Raw genomic sequence first — 22,035 nt, 5'->3', positions numbered from 1 at the left:
CAAGCTTGCATAACGAAAGGATGCGAAGCAAAGCTTCGTGAGATGAAGCTCCATAAAAAATAGCATCTTCACTGAGACATTCTTATCATATGACTGGGTATTCGAGCAGTTTTAGCACACAGTTCATGCTCGTTAAAAAATAAACGCAAGAACCGAGCAGTTTTAGCACATAGTTCATGCTCGTTAAAAAATAAACATAAGATCGAGCAAATGTTTCCACCCGCGTTTAAGCTCGTTAAAAAATGAACTATCCCGATAAATAACCACAGTGAATGTAATATCATCAGCCATTAAAGCCTTTGTCGTGTTTGCACTGTCACCTCCACTTTTCCATTGGCCGATCGTTCACCTCCATATGTTTGTTTACCCATTTTGAGGAACAGCTGCGAAGAGTGATTTCACTAGCCATCCTTGTGACACTGCCGTGATTGGAAAACTCCAACCTGTACCTGGAATCAGCTGCTAAACCATTTTATCACTCGTTCCTCAAAAGACGAGTCTTCTTTAAGCTCTTTTCATCTGACTCGTAAAATATGAAAAGATTGCCGAGTCCTTGGCCTTCCAGCTCGTTAAAGGGACAGGAAGTGCTATCCCTCCTCTAGATTTTAATATTTTTGGACTTGAGGGATTATTGCACAAAAAGATCGAGCGCTTGTTTTATTTGGCTCGTTAAAACTATCGAAAACCCATCCCTTCTATATTGTTTTATACTTTTTTGGACTTAAGGGATTAGATGACGAAAAAGGACTTTTGGAGTTAACTTTATGTACCTTTTCAGACTCTCTAAAAATGAAAAGGATCGAGTTATCTTTGTCGTTAGACTCGTTAAAATCATTAAATAGCGACAAACTTGTCTTTAGACGAGAACGAGTTTCACTATCGCCAGGCTCATTAAAACATAGCGATGGGCTTGCCCGAAGGGCAGGTTATTGAACAAGGATATGTTATCCTCCTCAAGCTTGACAAAAATAAAGAGGTACTGGTCAGCAATGACTGGGGAAAAATTGGGAGAAACTCAAGAAAACTTTGATGGTAGCAAGTCGCTCTTGAACATGACACTTTTTCTCCATACCACAATCGGGTTGGGTTGTTTCATTCACCGGTCACATCCATGGTCTCGCCACACCATCCATATTTGGGGTAATGCTACTGATCCATCGCATCAGTGTCGCCATATGTTCAAGAGAAGTCGTTTAGAAAAGTCAACCGTGTCCCATCCACTGCCATACATTATCCTTCATCCTTTCATGACCGCCACCCTGAATCATATGTCACAAATCGTTTTCACCTCCATCAAAATCATTAGATCCGTTCCGTTTCACTGATGTGGGATTCATTAAGGCCCTCGTTTGACGGATCGCTTCTTGTCGACATCAGCTCATTATCCAAGAAGTTGATCTAGGAACAACCCCTTCATACTTTGAATCTTGCATGCCTCAATGGCAAGTTTCTCACTTCTGGCGACAGGTATACATCAATGATCTTCGATCGAAAGATTTTGCGTGGTGTTCGACGCCAAGTCCTTTATTCACACCACGTGAATTGTACTGCAGTACCTTGAGGGTCATTATCATTATCAGTGATTCCTCTCGCGCTTGTTAACGGTTTACCTCATTGACCGGTAATCAAGCGATGTCAGTCCATGTTCGACTTCAGAACATTTCTCACATGGATCGACTTGTACTTAGAGTGAAGATCGAACGAGTTTGAAGACCCCGGATCTAGTTTCATCCATCCGGGCTGCGATATATATTCAGGAAAGATAAAGACATTGACATGTACATCATTGCAGCAGATAATCATCCTACCCCAAAGGATGATAATTTCATCAAAATTATCAGTCTACCACCAGACGATTGTCTGTTCTATGTACAGAAAAATGAATTTATAAAGCTGAGCATGGGAATGCCCGCCTTAGCTAGATCATGAAAGCAGTATGAAAAATAATGTATTGTATTGTATCTTATTACAGGTCTCCTCCCAGCATTGGATGAACTTCGGATCCCCCTGATAAAGTATTTCACCCGATAAACGGCCTCATACTTTAGGGGGCAACTGTTATAGACATTTTTGTGCCTTACAGCATTGAGCATGAAATGTCCATAATCTAAGGGATACAAAGCCCTAAACATGTTGTTCCTACCCCTAGAAGAACAAGGCTAACAAACCACAGCAATTCACAGAAGTTCTCCACCAGAAACTGCTCAAAAAAAAGTCAATTCAGGATCAATTCAGTGGCTCCACTAGCTGTCAGCGCTGAATGTCAAAGCCAACACTGGCTACCTGCGCTGAATGTCAAAGGCAACACTGGCCACCTGCGCTGAGCGAGAGTTGACATGTGGCAAGTTCATTCCAAGAGGTGTCAAGACCCAGGAAGCTTCCAAAATCTTCCTCAATGACACTTGCCTCAGTGAATTCGACTAGTGATGAGTAAGAGGTTCCAAATCTCCAAGTGGAAGCAAGAACCTCCAAGTGGAATCAAGAACTGACAGAGGGAGAGGAAACTAGTCAGATCTCAAGCTGACTCATCCTCTCTCCAAACATCTATATATGGATCTCTCTTCCATGAGATCTAGAGGCTGGAATTTTGTTATTGCAAAGAATTGTTGTTGGTTTGAGATTGGAATCATTGGGTGCTTAATGCTTTGAAGGGGGTGAAGATAGGAATTCCATTTGCTGGGAAGGAGATGCTGGATTGGAGCCCTCTGGGTTGTATCTCTTCCTGAACCTTGTTATTCATCAATAAAGCTATCTTGGTTTCTCCTATATACTGATGTATTTTTGATGTATGATTGCATTAGTATGTTTAGTTTATTTCTAATCCTGAACTAGATATGAATATGAATCCATGTCTTGTGTAGCGTTCTCTTCTTGTGATCTTGCAGAAACCTCTTGAAGCTGGGCGAGCGAGAAGGAAAGTAACTGGTAACTCTCCAAGAGAAGAGAAACCGGATCGAGGGACAAATGAAAGACACCGGTTAGTCCATCCATCTCTCTTCATTCTTAATTCATAAAGGAAGAATACTAGAATAGCTGTCTCTGTTTGTTGCTAAGGCACTGTCACACCTTAGGTGGATAGGATCGTACTGCATAGGCATTTTTCCCCACAACAGCTGTGCATACCCTTTACAAACCAGTTTGGCCTTGTTTCTAATTACTTCTCCATTTTCATTCAATTTATCTTTAAAGACCCATTTTGTTCCGATAACATTCTTATCCTTTGGTCTAGGGACCAGCTCCCAATTGTTGTTCTTTTCGATCTGCTCAAGTTCTTCATCCATTTCTTTCACCCAACATTCATCTTTGCATGCCTCTTTCACATTTTGTGGTTCAGTGGAGGAGAGTAATGCCAAATAGCTTGAAGCTTTTGCAACTGTTCTTCTTGTTTGTACACCTGCTTCTTTCTACCCCATAATCTGAGATTCTGGATGATTCTTCTGAACATATCTAGATGGAGTCTTTTCTTCTATTCTTGTCTGCTCCTCTGGTTCTTCTTGAGGTTCTTCTTCTTCATCATTCTGTCTTTGAGGGTAGCCTTCATCTTCTTCGATGTCTTCATGATGTACTTGCCTAGGAATGTATCCCTTCTCATCAACCACTACATCAATGCTGTCAACAATTCTGCAAAGTCTTTTATTGTAGCATTTGTATGCTTTGCTATGTGGAGAATAACCAAGAAGAATGCCTTCATCTGCTCTAGGTTCAAGTTTGCCAAGTTGCTCATCAGTATTCTTAATATAACATTTGCTCCCAAAGATTTTGAAGTGCTTTACCGAAGGAGTCTCACCACACCAGAGCTCATGAGGGGTTTGAGTGTTGTTCACCCGGACATTTGTTTTTTTGAGAATAACAATCGCAGCATGTGCAGCTTCACCCCAGAAAGTTGCGGGAGTTCACGATTCATCAAGCATAACACGAGCCATTTGTTTGATTCTTCTGTTCATTCTTTCCACAACTCCATTTTGCTGAGGAGTTCTAGCTGTAGAGAATTCTCTTCTTATCCCATGTTCTTCACAGAAATCAAAAAATTCATTTGAGGTAAACTCCCCACCTCTGTCGGATCTGAGGCACTTAATTTTGTGTCCTGATTCATTTTCAACCAAGGCTTTGAAGGATTTGAATTTTTCGAATGCTTCATCTTTGTGCTTCATAAGTCCTAACCAAACAAACCTGGTGAAGTCGTCAATGAATAATATCAAGTATTCTTCTCCTCGAGGTGTCCTTTTCCTGAATGGACCACATGTATCTGTATGAACTAGCTCAAGAGGCATGCTAGCTGATCCTTCCTTCTCCGGAAAGTTAGTTCTGGTTTGCTTTCCAAACTGACATGATTTGCATATGGTGTTGTCTGGAATTTTGATATCTGGAAGATCGCGAACTGCCTGATATCTGCATGCTTTCCTTATTTGTGAAAAGCTTAGATGCCCCAACCTCCAATGCCATAACCAGTGTTCATCATCCTTGCTCATATAGCATTATTGTTGTCCTTCTTCAAATATGTATAGATTATTTGGAGTTCTTTTACCTTTGATAACTATTTTACCTGTATCAAGATCACGAACAAGACATCCATTTGATCTGAATATCACCTCGGTTCTTTGATCACACATCTGGCTGACACTTAGAAGATTATGTTTCAATCCATCAACATACAAAACATTTCCAGCTTTGACCTTTTCTTTTAACTGAGCAATGCCTTTTCCTTTTATAGTTTTAGGAGTATCATTTCCAAAAGAAACTTTCTTTCCTTTTTCTAGAGTAGAATATGATTCAAGTTTTTCTTTATCACCTGTCATATTCTTCGAACATCCACTATCAATGTACCATAGATTTTCCTTTCCCTCTGCATAAAATGCTATCCCACATCTTTCTGGCTGTGGTTCCTTTATTCTCCATGTTTTGGTGCTTGAGGCTTGTTCCTTTGTTTGCTAAAACCTGTTCCTGCATTCAGAATCTTCATGACCAAAGTTATTGCAAATAGAACATTCAACTTCATTTTCAAGAACCGAAAAGTTGTTATAGGTCCTTTTTGTAATCCCGGTCATACTTCTTTGTTTTTGAGCTTCTCTAGTCATGATCGTTTTATATGCAACACATTGAGCTGCTTTGTGACCAAAGTTATGGCAATAAAAGCATTGTCCATTGAAGAAACTTCTGCGGTTATCAAATATACCAGCCAAATGATTGTAATTTCTATTGTCATCCATTCTTGAACCAAATTGAGAAGATTTTACATGTGGCCGGTTGTAGCTTTTGTTCACCCTTAAGACGGATTGCCCTTGATAGTCTCTGTTTGCAATTCGTCCCTACTTTACCTGATGGTCTCCATTGTACTTTTGCTCATATCTTCTTGCTGCATCAAGATAACTTTTTGAGGTGGATGCTTGAGAAGTTTCTCCATTATAGCCCAGACCTGTCTTGTTTAGTGGAGACCGCTGTACATTGATAATCTCATCCAAGGTTTCAGATCCTTTGACAAACTTAAGATTAATAGCTTTTTTTTTCTCAATCTCTTTTCTAAGACCAACAATTTCACCTTCTAATTTTTCAAGATGTTTTTCCTTTTCATCAATTTGAAATTGTAGAGTATCAATGATCATATTCTTTTCTTCTATACATCTCTTGAGTCTAGTAATTTCTTCATAAAGGTTATCCACATCTATAGCATCCATATAATCATCATCTTCAAATGCCATTAACAATTTATATTCATTACCTCGTTCATCTTCATCATTGTTTGATAGACCATCACTATCTTCATGAGTGTAGTAGCTTTTCTTATTTGCACTCTGTTTCTTGTTCCATCTAGCAGGTTCCTTTCCTTTATCCTTATAAGGACATTTTGCAACATAATGACCTACTCTTCCACAAGCAAAGCATTTAAAAGGTAACTTACCTCTGAACCTTCCAGAACCCCTTTGAAGATTTCTTACAAAATTTGATTCTTCTTCTTCTTCTTCTGGCATGTGATAATAATCTCTTTTGCCTGAAGCCTTGAAAGCAGGTTCTCTTCTGTCTGAAGGACCTCCCTTTCTCATTTCATAAGCAGTTAGAATTCCGTGACGCTGAGACATAGTAAGAATTCGTAGATCTTCCTTTTCTTCTATTGCAGACACTTTAGATTCAAACTTGGGGGACAATGATCTTAGAACTTTTTCAACCACAATAGCCTCTTTTATTTCTTCACCCAAATTTTTCATGCAATTAACAATCTCATCTACCCGAAGAAAATAGTTAGCCACACTTTCATCATTATACATCCTGAGATTCTCATATTGAATCCTGAGAGTTTGAAGTTTAGCACGCTTTACCTGTTCATCTCCTTCGTAGCTCAAGACTCTTGTCCCACATTTCTTTTGCAGATTTATATTGCATAACCTTTACGAATTCATTTTGAGATAAGCATCCCAGCAAAGTATTGACTGCTTTAGCATTTGTTTCATATTTCATCTTTTCGGCTGCATCTATAGGAGTAGCTGAAGGAAAAGTGTAGCCTTTATCTATGATATCCCAAACTTCTGTACCAAGAGATTGAAGATAGGCAGTAACTCTTAAATTCCAATAATTGAAGTTTGTCCCATCAAAAATTGGTGGCCTGATTGATGCTTTCCTCTCGTAGTTGCTCATGATGAATGATCTTCCTTCAAGCGATCAAGCTTCTCTGAAGGACCTGATCTGATACCAATTGTTGGAAATAATACTGAGAGGGGGGGTGAATCAGTATTATCAAGTTCTTTTAACAAATCTTCCTTATTTATACTTTGAATTATTTTTGCATATCAGTACCATAAAACAATGATCATGAACAAGAAAAACAGATAGTCACACCAAAGAACACCAGATGTAAGGTGGAAACCCAATGTGGGTGAAAACCACCTGCTGCAATATGTCTCTATCTTCTTTCAAATTAGAAACTCCTTTTACAATGATTTTGTACTGGTGCAGTCCTTTACCAGTACACAGGCTAAAACCTGCAGAGAGCTACAACTCTCTCTCGTTTTCCAGTCTTTCCTGGAAGGGAGCTACAACCCCCTACTTCTTTTCTTACAAGGACCACTTTTCATAAATTTTCAAACTGGATCCATAAGCATCAAATGATCATCAAGTACATGTAAATTACACAGTCAACTGCAGTAACCAGATCAACAGCAACAGAACTAACCCAGAACACCTTATCAACAGAAAAATTCAGTAAACAGAAGATCTTAAGACAGATACGCAGTATTTCTTTCTCTAGCCTGCGTCACTACGCACTTCACCTTCTGCTTCCTTGCGTATACCCGCAGAGAGCCTTCTGCTGCACCGCGTACCCATGCATTGGTTCTTCAATCGCGTTGCGTACTGTTACTGTAGGTATGCACCCAGAGGCACTATCGCGCCGCGTACCTGTTACTGTAGGTACGCGCCCAGAGACACTATCGCGCCGCGTACTGTTACTGTAGGTACGCAGCCAGAGACACTATCGCGCCGCGTACTGTTACTGAAGCCATGCACTCAAAGATACTATCGCACCGCGTACTTTTGCTCTGCGTACGCACCTGAACCTTCGTCGCACTGCGTACCCACGCAGTTCTCCTTCTTCGGTTCTGCGTACCCACGCAGTACCCCTTCTTCTGCTCTGCATACCCACGCAACTCTCATGTTTCTGCTCTGGGTATCCACGCACCTATACTGTTAATCACCTGCGTACTTCTGATTAGGGCCGAATTGGCAGTCCACCAGTGTGGCACAGTTAGTCAAATGCCCAGATCTGATCATGCGCTCGAGAGATCACCCTTCACAAATTTGCTTTTAATTTCACTTACATATAGATCAAGCTTTTAAGACCATAACCCAATATTTCAGATCTTACGATATTCAATTACAAAAGATACTTAGCCAAGTGATCTTTTTTGCTTTATATAGGAAATCTCCTCCTAAAATCATGGATCAATACCATAGATAACCAATACAAGGGGCCCAAAAACATGGGGCTCAATAATAATAATAGTATAAAACAATAGCACGGGCCAAAACCATAGAATCAAGATCGGCGGGCTAAATACCACGGGCCAAACATAGGAAACCCCACGTGAATGCGCTTCTCTGCCTTGAATTAAGTGAAACTAGGGGTACGCACCTTCTAAACGGGCGACCTGCGTGTCTAGGCGCGGTCCCTTCACGGTGTACCTGCGTGTACGCATCTTCTGAACTGTTCTGCTACGTACTTCTTAATTTTCAACATTTTGAGAGCCTGATCAGAGAATTGCCACTTGAGGGTGTTGCCATCAAGTACAACATCTATAACATAGAGCCATATCAGAATCATAATGCCAACGTTTTGTATCAGGCATTATATTTTAATGAATACAAAGATTTTGTGGGTGTATGTAATACTCCGTTCTCAGAAATCAGTTATAGCTTCCCTGTGCTAAGATCCTGGAGAGAAACAGAGCATTATCTCTGTGTTCAGTTTATTTGTTTTTGGAATTTTACCAGAAAAATTCCCAACATCAGAATCGCAAGTGACCAGGAAATTGGTTGGATAAAGAAAAGAAAAGAAAAAATTGTGATAGCAAAGACAAACCTGAAAGAAACCCCATTCCTGAGATGCTTGGGCTATTCGACTAACAATCTTGAAGCATTGATTAGTGTCTTCTAGGACGAGATGGTCTCCGTTTCGAAGGAAGGATGTAGCGTGCAGGGACTTGCTTCACTTGGGTTTCATGTAGCGTCTGCACGAGATCAATTGGTCTCTGAAGTCTTTCAAATTGCTTCAGAAGAGCGTCCATGGCAATTGATGAACATTCCAGATTCGTAGCAAGCAGTGGAATTGGAATTTATCGGAAACCTCGGAGACACATAACATAATCTGGAATTACACAATTTCAATTCATTTTAAAACAACATTGGGCGGGAATAAAAGTTTGAATTCAAAAATTTCAATCCTGTTTGAAATCCAATTTTGAAATGCTATATACGCGGAGATAAATTTAATGTATGTATGTCACATTGAATGATGGAAACGTTGGAGCCGATCTGTGACAACTCTTAAAAACAAGACACTAAAATTGTACCAGATGGCCAGTTACATTAATCATCACCATATGTTGCTTCTAGGAAGCTTATCGGTATTGCCTGATTTTTTGGGAGTAACATACATGCATGTATGATGAGCATAGTCAGTAACTAGACAATCATTTATTAACTTAGTAACTTGGTTTTAGTATTTGCCCTAGAATGTGTACCTCAGGGAATTGCACAATCCATGTCTTGCTTAACTGTCTTTGACAACTTCCCATACAATGTACATGCTTTCTCGGGAGCAGACTATGACAGGCTGTCTGGTAAGCGGGTAGCTGTCCCCGCCCGAATTTCCCCGCTGTGAAAATTACTTTCCATGGTCGCAATAAATATAGAAAGGCCATTTCGACAGGTGCCATCGAAGTGTAGACAATTGGCATTCACATCGCGTGACGTGTCGGACCAAAATTTAGCGTAGTTTAAACGTTCTAGGTTTTCGCTGTATACTTTGGATCAAGTTTCTTGGAAAGCTAGATTATAGTGAAAAAAATGAAAAACCCAAAATAATTCATTTGTATTTAAAATTTTATTGTGAATATGATTAATGGCTAATTATATTTCAATTATATTTAGAGTTTGTTTCAGATGGAATTGTGGCCCAAATAATTAATATGCATCAATATATTATAGTGAAATATATTTAGTTATATTTTAGTTATATTGGGAAATATATTTTAGTTATATTTAGTATTTTATTTATGTTGGGATTGTGGTTTTTATCATTAATTTATGTAAGAAACATAAAATTAGTATTTACATTAAAAGGTGCAAAAGGCATGCTCATGGTGTTTTCTAGTTTTTTTATTTTCAAATATATATAATAAATTTGAAATAGAGGGAAAAGGGGTATGTGAGTCTCAACAATAAAAACTATAGTGTTTGGGTTATACAATTAAGTTAGGAAATTACATGGCATATTTTGGTGGAAAATATATTTATAAAACCATGTAGTATCATGTGCAACAATCCCTAGTTTGGTTTGTATTATGATCATGCCCACAATGCTTTCCAATTCGACACATCACCCTAAAGCATGGAAGTCTATGGTTGTATGGAATTCTTGGGAATTGGTTGGCAATAAAAGAGATTGAGACCTTCCCTTTTTTTAATTTGTACATGGAAAATGTTGGGTAAGTATATTAGAGACTCCAACATAAACAAGAAAGCTTTGAAGAAACTCACCTTCCATTTTCAGCTTCCTTTGTCCATTAACATAATATCATAAGTTCCACCCTACTTGAAGAAATTCACCATTAACTTTCCATTTTCAGCTTCTTCACAATGAAGGTTAAGGTTTTCAAGCATCTTCCATCTCCCTCTTCAATCCCACTACTCCTAGAATGCATACACGCCCTACCCATTCCCCGATTTCCCATATCCTTCAATCCATGAACGTCCTTGAATCCATTTATAGTCCAATATTTTAAGCCCGTTTTGGAATTCAATCACCTAAACCCATCTCTACACCACTTAATAAAATGCAATTTTTTATGAGATACACTGAAAATCCATTATAGTGAGCCTCCCTCAATTAAATAATGCCCTCTCACACACACATCACTCAATCTCGCCATGTCACATAATTGTGTAATAAATTCACAAGGCCACCTAATCTTTCTTACAAATCCGAATTGTAGAAGAGGTGAATAAAAAAAATGTGGAGGCTTGTTGCCAACCAACAATATGTTTCCAACCAAATATTGTTAAATGATTTGGTCATAATTGTAGGCAATCACAACTCATTCATTAAAACATCCATTCCAAAGGCCCAAAAACCACTAGAACATTAATCTCCTTCATATCAACACCCACAATTTCAAACTATTCTATTAGGCCAAGAACTTATGAATTTAGTAGATCGTTTACCTTCCTAGCAATGTACTTTAAAATAAAAAATATCATACATCCTAATGTATCGTATGAATTTACTAAAAAGGTCAATCCAATATCCAAATTCTGGAACTCCCAAAGAAAAATTATAATGAGAACCAATTGCTAAGATCAGAGACACCAAAACCAACCCTAATTAGTTGGTTCGAACTCTAATGTAATATGAATATGGAAAGGAAAAATGAGCATACATACCATGGAAATACTTTCTCTAACAACATGCAATGACTTAACTCCCATCAAGTATGTAAGGTTATAAACACTGGCTATTTTGAAAAACTATGATACAATTGGCATAATGAAGTTGACTAGAATGTTATTCATGATTGCATTGGCTCCATCTTCATGTAAGATGTAAGGATGACGACAACTTACATTTCAACCAACATTATTTCCAGTAGCTTTTTGCTTACAAATCTACGCACCTAAAGAATATTAAAAGTTTTGTCACTAAAACCTCTAATTAGTTATGTGGTGTTGTACACCTAATCCTCTATGGGTTAGTGTGGAAGTAGAATAGACTAATGAATTCCAAGAGACTTTGGATGTGGAACCCAATGGTCAAACCATGTACTATAAATTTATATGTTTTGTTAATAAAAAATGCACTCCCATGTTTTATATTTCATACTCTTTTTGCCATGTGTGTGTTTAACATGGTATCAAAGCGGGCGATCTCTTGCCCTGCTCAAGTGTGAGCCACCTATTTCTTTGGACTTTGTAAACCAATGCTCTCCTTCTGATTATACTTTTCTTATCATTTCTTAGAATAGAGGTTTTTACCTCTATCAGTGCTACCATTCCTCTGCTATGAGCAGTCCTAGCCCTCTACGACTTAATTTCTCTATTTTGAAATCCTATCAGCCATATTTTAGCTGCATTGTCTGCGCACACTAACCCAAATAGAAACCCCTGGCAGCTCTGACACTTCCATTGACCTGAACACATCATTATTCCCCTGCGACTCACTATTATTCAAGTGGCCTATTACTTCTGCTACGTTTCTCCTGTCGCTGCTACACCTGCATATAAAACGTTGCTCTCTCCCATACGTTGTTGAAATTCCAGTTCTTGAAACGCTCCATATGCAACACTCATATATATCTTGTTGCAATTCTTGAAATGCTCCATATGCTGCTCTCTCCTATACACACAATGATCAGCCTCCCTTGACTGCATTTATCACTACTCATATGCAATACTCATATATTTGTAGCTCCTACCCTACCATAACGTGCCTAGGTTCATCATCAAATATTGATTTCTCTTGCTCCATCTTTTGAAATTGTTGATGGGAAACCAATGACCTCTTTCATTGTGTCTGGCTTGTACTTCTTATTCTGCTACAACATGGTGATTTGGATTATAACATTTACAGTTCGAGAATACCCATCTAAGAATGCATAGAGCCATTTGATGTTTCAGCACTGATGATGAGCCCCAAATTTGGTAACATTTTGGGCTCATTTGGCCTAATTATCCTTGTTCAATCCTTCATTTTTCATAACTTATGCATTATTTTTTAGTATGTTTATGTCATTTGTATGAATAAGGGTATTCACTCTTCCTAGGTGGCTGACACGTGCTCATTTCAGGGTTTTTTGACACATGTTGGAGCAAAACCGAGCAGACATGGGCTAGGAGACAACCAAGCTTGGGTTGAGGATTCGTATGGGTGTTGTCTATGGCATTAAATAGCCTCCCTCGGGATCTTCACCCCCAACTACGAGCTCCAAAGACCACCAAAACCGGATCTAGAAGGCAGCCAAACAGATTTTTTGGAAGGAGCTGTTGACTCACAGTTTGGGCAGCCAAGTCCCATGGATTTAGGAGGCCAGCTAGGGCCGCGTGGTGTATAAATGTTAAGGCCTTAGCCTTCGTGAGGGACTTTTGAAAAACTCTTGCATATTTTGCACTACAGTGCTGCTATCTCTGTTTTGTTCTATTGTAGCCATTGTTGGCATAACTCTTGACTTATGATTATTTTTTGATAATGAGAAGCAGTCAGATTTGATATCAGCTCTAAGTTTTTATAGGAGCCATAGCTCTCGGGGTTGGGCCCAACCTGAGAGCCTAGGGCCTCCTTCTTTGTATTGTTATCTTTCCTTTATGCATTGTGATTTTCCTTTTATGCATTTGAAATGTGGTTTTGTTGAGCAAGATTTAGTTGTGTTGGTTAAATAGGTCATTGTTGAGGAATATAATTGCTTCATATGTGTATAATAGATTGATAGGATAATAATCGATAAAGCTCCAGAAAAAGGGGTTGTCTACACTCTCAGTTTCACCTCTCCCTTATTGGATTAGGGGCTCGAATTGCAGAAAAAGTGCTGCCCAACAAAAACACTAGTTTTCGTGACCATGCAATCTTTGGTGTAATGTCTTCATTTGTAGAAGTTAGTCATGCATTCAGAACTTTTGAGATGTTTCTTTGATTAAGTTTTGTACATGGTTCTCTTTATAAATAAAGCTGTTTTTCATTTGCTTCGTTGACAGTTAGGATAGATTAGCTAAGATTTTGATTGTGTGCAGGACTTGGTTGATTCGGTTAAGTGTGCACCGTGCAGGGCATCTCCATCACTCTCTCATCCACCTAAGCTTCGTCCAGGTCAGCTGATCCATCCCCTAGTTAGGTTCCTCATCTCGCAACTACTCTTCTACCCACGTAACCTTACCTTCTTGCTCTTCCATTGGCTTAGCCTTCTTTAAGTCAAGTTAGCTTTCCACACCCTCTCATCACTTCATCCATCAGTCACTGGGTTTTCAGACCTCTACCCTACCTCCCTATCCATTCATGCATCCTCTTTCACTCACCCATCCTCCAAAATCCAATTTTAGAACATCCTGTAGAAATTTTTGAACATCCTGTAGAAATCCCAGAAACATCCTGTAGAACCCCTGTAGAATTCCTATAGAAGCTCACAAATGAGGTTGCTAGATATCCAAACTTTGTGAAAATCTCTGGAAGGGTGTTAGGGACTCCTTAGGCCGTCCCTGAACCTTCTCAACTTTTTCCAAGCATTTCTCTTCCTTGATCCACCCCTGCACAGTAAAAAGCTAGTTAAAAAGCACATGCATGATAATTCTAATAACTTATTCAAAAATACAAAAAGATGCTTTCTTCAGATAGAGGTAGTCTAGACACATGTATTTTACCTTCATAGGAGTAATGGCATCCCTTTCAGTAGTTTTTGTTCTCTCCCCTGCATCAGTAGGACTAGCTGGTAGAATTAGGGTTTGCTAGGGTTTATGTTACTTTTTGGCTTTCAGTTTCTTTCTGCAAGTAGATCAGTTTCCTTTGAATTAGCTTCTAGCCATCATTTAAAAAGCTTCTTCTAAGAGCTCATAGAAGGTGGCTTAAGCCCCTAGCAGACTTGTGCGAGCTGACCAAGTGACAGTTGTGGCAAGAGCTAGTACTTGTGCATACAGCACCGTCGCTTCCAAGTTTGTTACGAACTACCAGGTTGATAAAAGTAAAGAAGGGAGTCCCAAGAGTTGCAGCATTATTGTTGCAATACTGGAGCCCACCATCTTTTTGGCGTCGTTGCCAGGGAAGCGTCAGAGTATTGGTGATTGTTGATTTTCTTCTATTTTCCTACACTCGCGTTCTGCCAAATAGTTTATTTCATTTCCATTCTGCAATTTCATTTCCGCAAAAGTAAAATAGATATTTCTTACTTTCATAGATTAGCATTTCAATTCTGCGATTTCAATTCTGCAAGCATAGATTAGCAATTTCATTTCTGCAAGCGTAGATTAGCATTTCAATTCCGAAAGCGTAGACTAACATTTCATTCCTGCAATTTCATTTGAGCAAAATAGATTAGTCATTTCCTGCTTTCATTTCAATTCCGCATTTTCATTTCAGCAAGATAATTAGTTGTAGTTCAATCTATTTTCAGTTTTGCAGGTGCCAGAAACAAAGCAAAAAGCAATCAAAAGCCTTTCCATTTCATGCCTCGTAGGAACAGAGATAAAACCAGCAAATTCTTACCCAACACCCCCACCACTTCACTGAGTCACCCTTCTCTCTTGTTTGGTGACAGTGATCTAGAAGAACCTATAGGCGAGCCTCCTGAGATATACGAAGATCCTATAACAGAAGAAGAGTTAGAGAACACTCCACCTGAAGCCATGGCTGAGGATAGAAGAGAAGATGAGAGAATAGAAGGTGACTTTCCCATCCGAGAGACCAATGGAGACATGAAAATGGAAAACATAAGCCCCTCCGCTTTGCCTCACTTCCATGGATTGACTACTGAAGACCCTGATACCTTCCTGTTTGAGTTTGTTGTCCTTTGTCGAACCTATGATTATACAGAAGATGAGAAAAAATTGAAACTCTTTCCCTCTACCCTCAAGGATGCAGCATTACGCTGGTTCATGGGCTTACCTGGAAACAATATCACCACTTGGGCTTAGATGCAGCAAGGTTTCAATACCAAATACCAGGACTATTATAAGTCCAAGGAAGCCAAGGGAGAAATCTTTTGGATGACCATGGGAAATGATGAGTCTTTAGAAGATTATAAGGAAAGGTTCCAACTTAGCTATAAACGGGCTAGGTGCACACTTGACCCTGAATCTCTCAAGTTGGTCTTGCTCCGAGGAGTCCCTGAAGACATTCTAGATACCCTTCACATGCTAGCTGGATGAGATATTTACCAACTACCTTATGAGGATATAAAGACTGTGTTTAGAAACCACTCTAGGGCAGCCCAGAAAAGAGGTAGGGGAAACCCCCTTTCAGCTAGTACTACTTTCTCCAAGCATGAGTTTGTTAATCAGCTGGAGGACCTCAAAAGTGAGGTGAGATAGACCATTTCCATGCAACTTGATACATTCTGAATCCAGCAAAAAAAAGAGGAGGCTGAGAGGGCTTTGGCCATCTTCTGTCCTAGGTCCACAAGGAATCACCCTAAGAACGAGTGTCCATTACACTCGGTAGAGGTATGTTTCGTTTGTGAGGAGGACCACCCCACAAACCAATGCCCAACCTTACCTGGGTTTAAGGCCATGTACCAGGGAACTGAGGCACCCACTGAACCTCTCTACTTCCTCAACCAAAGGAGGCCGCACGGACCTAGACCTTACTAGCAGGGGATGCAAGGGACATCCCAAGCTTATTATAGCCCCAACCAATCTCCTCCTATGCCTTCTTGGGGTCCCCCTACTCATCCTTCCTGGTCTGTGACTCCTCCATGGTCTTACCCACCTCAATACCATACTCAGCCCACTACTCATTCGTTTCACTCACATGTCCATCCATAGCCTCAGTGGAATGCACCTCAACCGGGGTGGAGGCCCCAGTACAACACACCTCCCACCATTTTGCCTCCACCACCAGCTCAACCACAACCATTACCTCCTACTCCTCCAAGACAACCGCAAATGCCTTCTCAACCAACCTGAATCCTAACAACTGACTCGCCCAGCAGGTATAGACCGGGGAAACAACATGCCCTACCTATGCTGTGGAGATCCAGGAGATCAACCTGTGATCTGGGAAGACTCTTCCAGATCGCCAACATCCTCCCCCAGAGGACGAGGAAGATAAACAGGAAAGTGAACCCAAGGCCACTCCACCCTTTCCTGAGAGACTAACAGTAACCACACAACCTGACCCAGAGGAGAATGAGCTTCTGGGAGAACTCAAACGGTTGTGTGTGAGAATACCACTTCTCCAAGCCATCAAAGATGTACCGATATACAAAAAATTGGTTAAGGAAAAGTGTTTCAGACACCCAGGCAGGCGAAAAATAGATGCCTCAACCATCAATGCCATAGGACAACTATCTAATCTTTTGTTGGGGCAAGTAATCTGTCCAAAGTATTTAGATCCTGGGAGTCCTGTAGTTGATGTCCACATCCATGGCACCATCATACCCCACACTTTGATTGATTTAGGGGCTGCCATTAATGTGATGACCAGGGATACCATGCTCAAACTCAACCTTCAGGATTCCTTAAGGAAGACCTCGACGGTCCTACAGTTGGCAGATCGCTCCACCGTGACTCCCGAAGGGATTGTGGAGGATGTCTTGGTCTCTGTTGACTCTTGGGAGTATCCTGCGGACTTCTTGGTTCTTCAACCAAAGGCAAAGCTTACTGGATACCCCCTTATTTTGGGAAGACCTTGGTTAACCACTGCGGATGCTTACATAAGCTGCTGAGCAGGAAACCTGACCATCAAAAATGGTCCTATGTCCAAGCAACTAGTCCTATACCCTCCTGCCCAACCTCTATTAGAGAATGAATTACCACTTTGGTTGGAAGAAGGAGAAGAGGATGAGGTGTACTCTGCACCCTTGTGCACCTTAGAAACCACCAGGGGAGGTCCTCAAACCGAGGATGATTTGATTGAGACCTTGATTCAGAATCCGCCTCCCAGTGCATTGTCCTTAGAGAAATTGGTGGAGGACACTCAAGCCATCACCTTAGTGGACCTTTGTGTGACCGACCCAATCTCTCCCAGAGTCAAAAATATGGAGTTTGGCCCCAAGAGAACGTTAAAGCTCAGCTCCCCCCTATCTCCTTCCTAGGAAAATGAGCTGAATAGTCTGTTGGCCAGTCATCTAGATGCTTTTGCTTGGAGCTATAAAGAAATGAAAGGAGTCCATCCTTCGGTCTATACCCATCACATCTACATCAAAGAAGATTGTAAACCGGTCAGGCAACCTTAGAGGAGAATGAATCCAGCCCTTAAGGACATTGTCAAAGAAGAATTGCAAAAACTGTTGGATGCAGGATTCATCTACCCCATCTCAGATAGCGAGTGGGTGTCCCCTCTGGTGTTGGTACCCAAGAAAAATGGAAAGTGGATAATCTGTGTGGACTACCAAGAACTGAACAAAGCCACCAAGAAAGACCACTTTCCTCTACCTTTCATAGATCAAGTGTTGGATGGACTGGCGGGGAAGAATTTTTTCTCTTTCCTAGATGGGTTCACTGGGTATAACCAGATCCAAATCAGCCCGGAAGACCAAGATAAGACTGCCTTCACTTGTCCTTGGGGTACCTTTGCTTACCGAGTCCTTCCCTTTGGGCTATGCAACACTCCTGCCACTTTCCAAAGAGTAGTATTGAGCATCTTCTCTGAGCTGGTCCATGATTTGGTGGAAATCTATATGGATGACTTCACTCCTTATGGGTCCAACTTCCAGGAAGCATTGTCCAATCTGGGAAAAGTTCTAACCAAGTGCATTGAAATGAACCTGTCCCTTAGTCCTGAAACATGTGAATTCTTGATGACTGAAGGAACCGTGGTAGGACATACCATTTCTCGCCAAGGATTGCAGGTGGATCCTAATAAAATTGCTCTCATAAAAAAGGTTCCACCTCCTTAAAAGGTAGGAGATGTTTGGAGTTTCTTAGGCTTAGCAAGATATTATAGAAGATTTATTAAAGACTTTAGTAAGCTAGCCTCACCACTGTTTGGCCTCTTAGAAAAAGATGTCGATTTCAAATGGACGAACGACTATCAAAGGGCTCTGAATGAATTAAAGGATAAGTTGGTATCCGCCCCGATATTGAGAGGTCCAAACTGGGCCCTACCTTTCCACATCCACACTGATACCTCGAACAAAGCCATAGGGGCAGCCTTAGGACAGGTTGAACAAAAACTCCCATATGCCATATACTTTGTCAGCAAAAACTTATCCAAGGCAGAAATGAATATTATACTGTAACTGAGAAAGAGTTCTTGGCCGTGGTCGATGCCCTGAACAAGTTCCGACACTACATCACTGGATATCAAACATTTGTACATACTAATCATGCTGCAACTAGATATTTAATGAATAAACCAGATGTGAATTCTCGTATTACTAGATGGTTACTTCTGTTGTAGTAGTTTGATTTGACTATCGTTGACAAACCAGGTAAAGAAAATGTTGTTGTTGACTTCTTGTCTAGATTGGATTTACCTGCAGGTGAAGATGGAATAGTGGACGACCAGATGCCAGATGAACATCTGTTTGCTATCTCAGTACTCTCTCCATGGTTTGCTGATATAGAAAATTATCTGGTCTTAGCACAGTTCCCTCTGCATCTATCCTCAAAAGAGAAAAGCAGAATTATGAGGAAGAGTGCCTCATTCACTTGGATCGGGGGCAACCTATTCAAACTTGGCCCCGATCATATCTTAAGGCATTGTGTAAGGGAGGAGGAAGTCTTTAACATCCTCCTAACCTGTCATGATGGGACTAGTGGAGGACATTTTGCAGCCAAGAGGACTGCCTTCAAAATCCTACAGGCAGGCTACTATTGGCCCATGCTTCATCAAGATGTCAAGAGATATATGAGCCAATGTGACCGATGCCAAAGGATGGGGAAGCCGATGCCAAGGGACGAAATGCCTCTCCAACCTCAAGTGACTCTTGAACCATTTGAGAAGTGGGGTATGGATTTTGTGGGTCCTATCAATCCTCCTTCAAGGCAAATGTCTTACATCATTGTGTGCACAGACTATCTGACAAAGTGGGTGGAAACCAAGGCAATCAAAGTAGCGACAAAAGAAAAGGTGGATGAGTTTTTAAGAGAAAACATCTTCTACAAATTTGGCTATCCAAGAGAGTTAGTCACCGATCAAGGGAGCCAGTTCACCTCCAACTTAATTGAAGACTTGCTCGCTCATCACAAGATCAAGCATAGGACTTCCACCCCCTATCATCCTCAAGAAAATGGGCAGGTGGAAGTCACCAATAGAGCATTAGAAGGGATTTTGACTAAGGTGGTGAGCAGTAGCAGAAAGGATTGGGTAGATTGCCTGGTTGAGGCCACTTGGGCTTACAACACCACTTGGAAGACCACAATCGGTTTCACACCTTATGAATTGGTCTATGGGAAGAGAGCTTTGATGTCAATTGAGTTCGAGTACAACACATTGAGGATGGCAGCCCAGCTGGACCTAGATCTCAGCCATGCCCAACAAGAAAGGTTATTGCAGCTGAATGGGCTAGATGAACACTAAATGCAGGCCCTTCTCCACTCAGAAGTGGATCAACTTCAGAGGAAGATATGGCATGACCAACACCTCAACAACAAGCAATTCCAACCGGGAGATTGGGCGCTGCTGTATGATTCCAGACATAAGGATTTCAATGGGAAGCGGAGGACAAGATGGCTAGGACCATATGAAGTGGAGAAATGTAATGACAATGGGTCTGTTCTTATTCAGACCATTGATGAGGAAGCATCCCCATGCTCGTCAATGGGCATTGACTAAAGATCTATAGGAAACCTCTTTTGAGGCAAGAGTTCATCAAAACTGTGGAAAAATCAGTGCTGGTCATAGAGAAGGGCTCTGCCTCTGTCTTGGGCATACCCTGAGCATCATAAAATAATAATAATAATAATAATAATAATAATAAAAGATCCTTGGGTGAAAACCTTTCTGAGGCTCCCAAGGTAGATGGTAGGGTGAAAACCTCATTGAGGCACCCCTGCTGTCTCCTAAAAAAAAAAAAAAACGGAAGAAAAAACGAAGAGAAAAAAAAGAAAAAGAAGGAGGCAGAAACAGAAAAACAGGCTCAATATTTGGAAATTAATGCAGGTTGCAGGTATTCCATGCGAAAAAGGAGGCCTCTCAACTGAAGGACAAGGGTCCCTACCATGCTACTGGGTGACCTCACCAGCATTCCCTCCATAAACACTCATCTCTTCCAAGGTTTGGGCACAATCTGGTCATAGTTTAGCCTTCTACAGGAAACTACAGGACTTTCTACAGGAAGTTCTGTATTTCTACATGAAACATCCTGTAGAATCTTTGGACGGGCTAGGACCAAATGTGTAGAAGAATTTAGTAGCTCAAAGTCCAATAAGGAGGCATGCAACCAATTTTTTTCTGCATCCCCCACTGTTGTCGCCTCCTTTCACCACCATTGATGCCATATGATTGAAATACCTGCATAGTCATACCAGAATGTTTGACTCTCAGAAGAAATAATTTTAAGTAGGAAATAAAGCATGCAAAGGCCCAATGTGCTACCTATCGAGGCAATCTGAGGACCTTGCACCTGTGAATGTGACTCCACTATTTCGGCATGCACCCTAGGAGGAGAAACAGCTACAGGATGTCCTACAAGAATCCTGTAGCAGTTGATCCGGCTAGAGCACACGCCATGAAGGAACCTGCAACTCATGAAGCTGGCGCCTGCACCATCCACAGCCAGGAAATTGGTCTCGCAACTAGCAACAGTCAATAAAAGGGAGCTCCCATGCCTATGCACGAAGCAGTAGCAAGTGGATCCATCACCCCTCGTCCTGAAGCATAAGAAAAATCACGTCCACGGCCACACAGGTAAGTGCCTCACCCTGTTTCGTCAAATTATATAAGCGATGCTCTAAAATTTGTGTAACTATGGAAATGAATGAATTGAAGAAGTCGGGTAGCTATTCAACTGGCCACCACAACCAACCCGACGGCCTCGTCGGATCCGAAAAGATTTGGTTGTGTCGACAAGACAGGAAATGGACACGTGGGAAGCATCCTGTCGGAGAGAAGCAGGGATCTAACAGGAGTGGCGGCGGTAGATATATAGGGAAGGATTCGGCGGTCAGGCATACATGTAGTGGAATGATAGCAGGTGACGTTGGCCAACAGGCCGACGAGGACAGCTCACCCCCGCGTCACGAATTCCGTAGAAATTTAAATCCGCCAGCTAGATCACTTATGGTGCACTGCACTCATTTATTCTCAACCGTTTTCTAGCAGAGTATGCATCCTAAATTTTCTGAAGGCTGTTACTTCGATTTCTCGGCCTGTTCCAATGTCCTACTGCTGCACAGAAGGCCCAAAACCACTGAAGCACTACCTAGAATCCGTGCACGACTTCTACAGGAAGCTGCGCTACAGGAAGCTCAACCTTATGGAGGAATTTGGATTGTTCACGTCGAAGGTGAAAATTTTGGAATGAGGTAAGCCTGAACATAGTTATCCCATGCAATTGGTTCGAAAGGTGGTGAAGTCGACGTGCTGAAGGGGTAGGAAACCGTGAATTACAGTCTGTGCATGAATTTACAAGCGTTTTCTTATTGCTGCATGAGAATTGTCGTCGTAGTGTGTATGCGAGATTTTCTCCC

Source organism: Pinus tabuliformis, chromosome Q (genome assembly GCF_031772625.1).
Source record: "Pinus tabuliformis cultivar Carrire ecotype Pingquan chromosome Q, CPIR1, whole genome shotgun sequence".
In the NCBI taxonomy this organism is placed as follows: domain Eukaryota; kingdom Viridiplantae; phylum Streptophyta; class Pinopsida; order Pinales; family Pinaceae; genus Pinus; species Pinus tabuliformis.
This window is presented reverse-complemented; position numbering follows the sequence as displayed.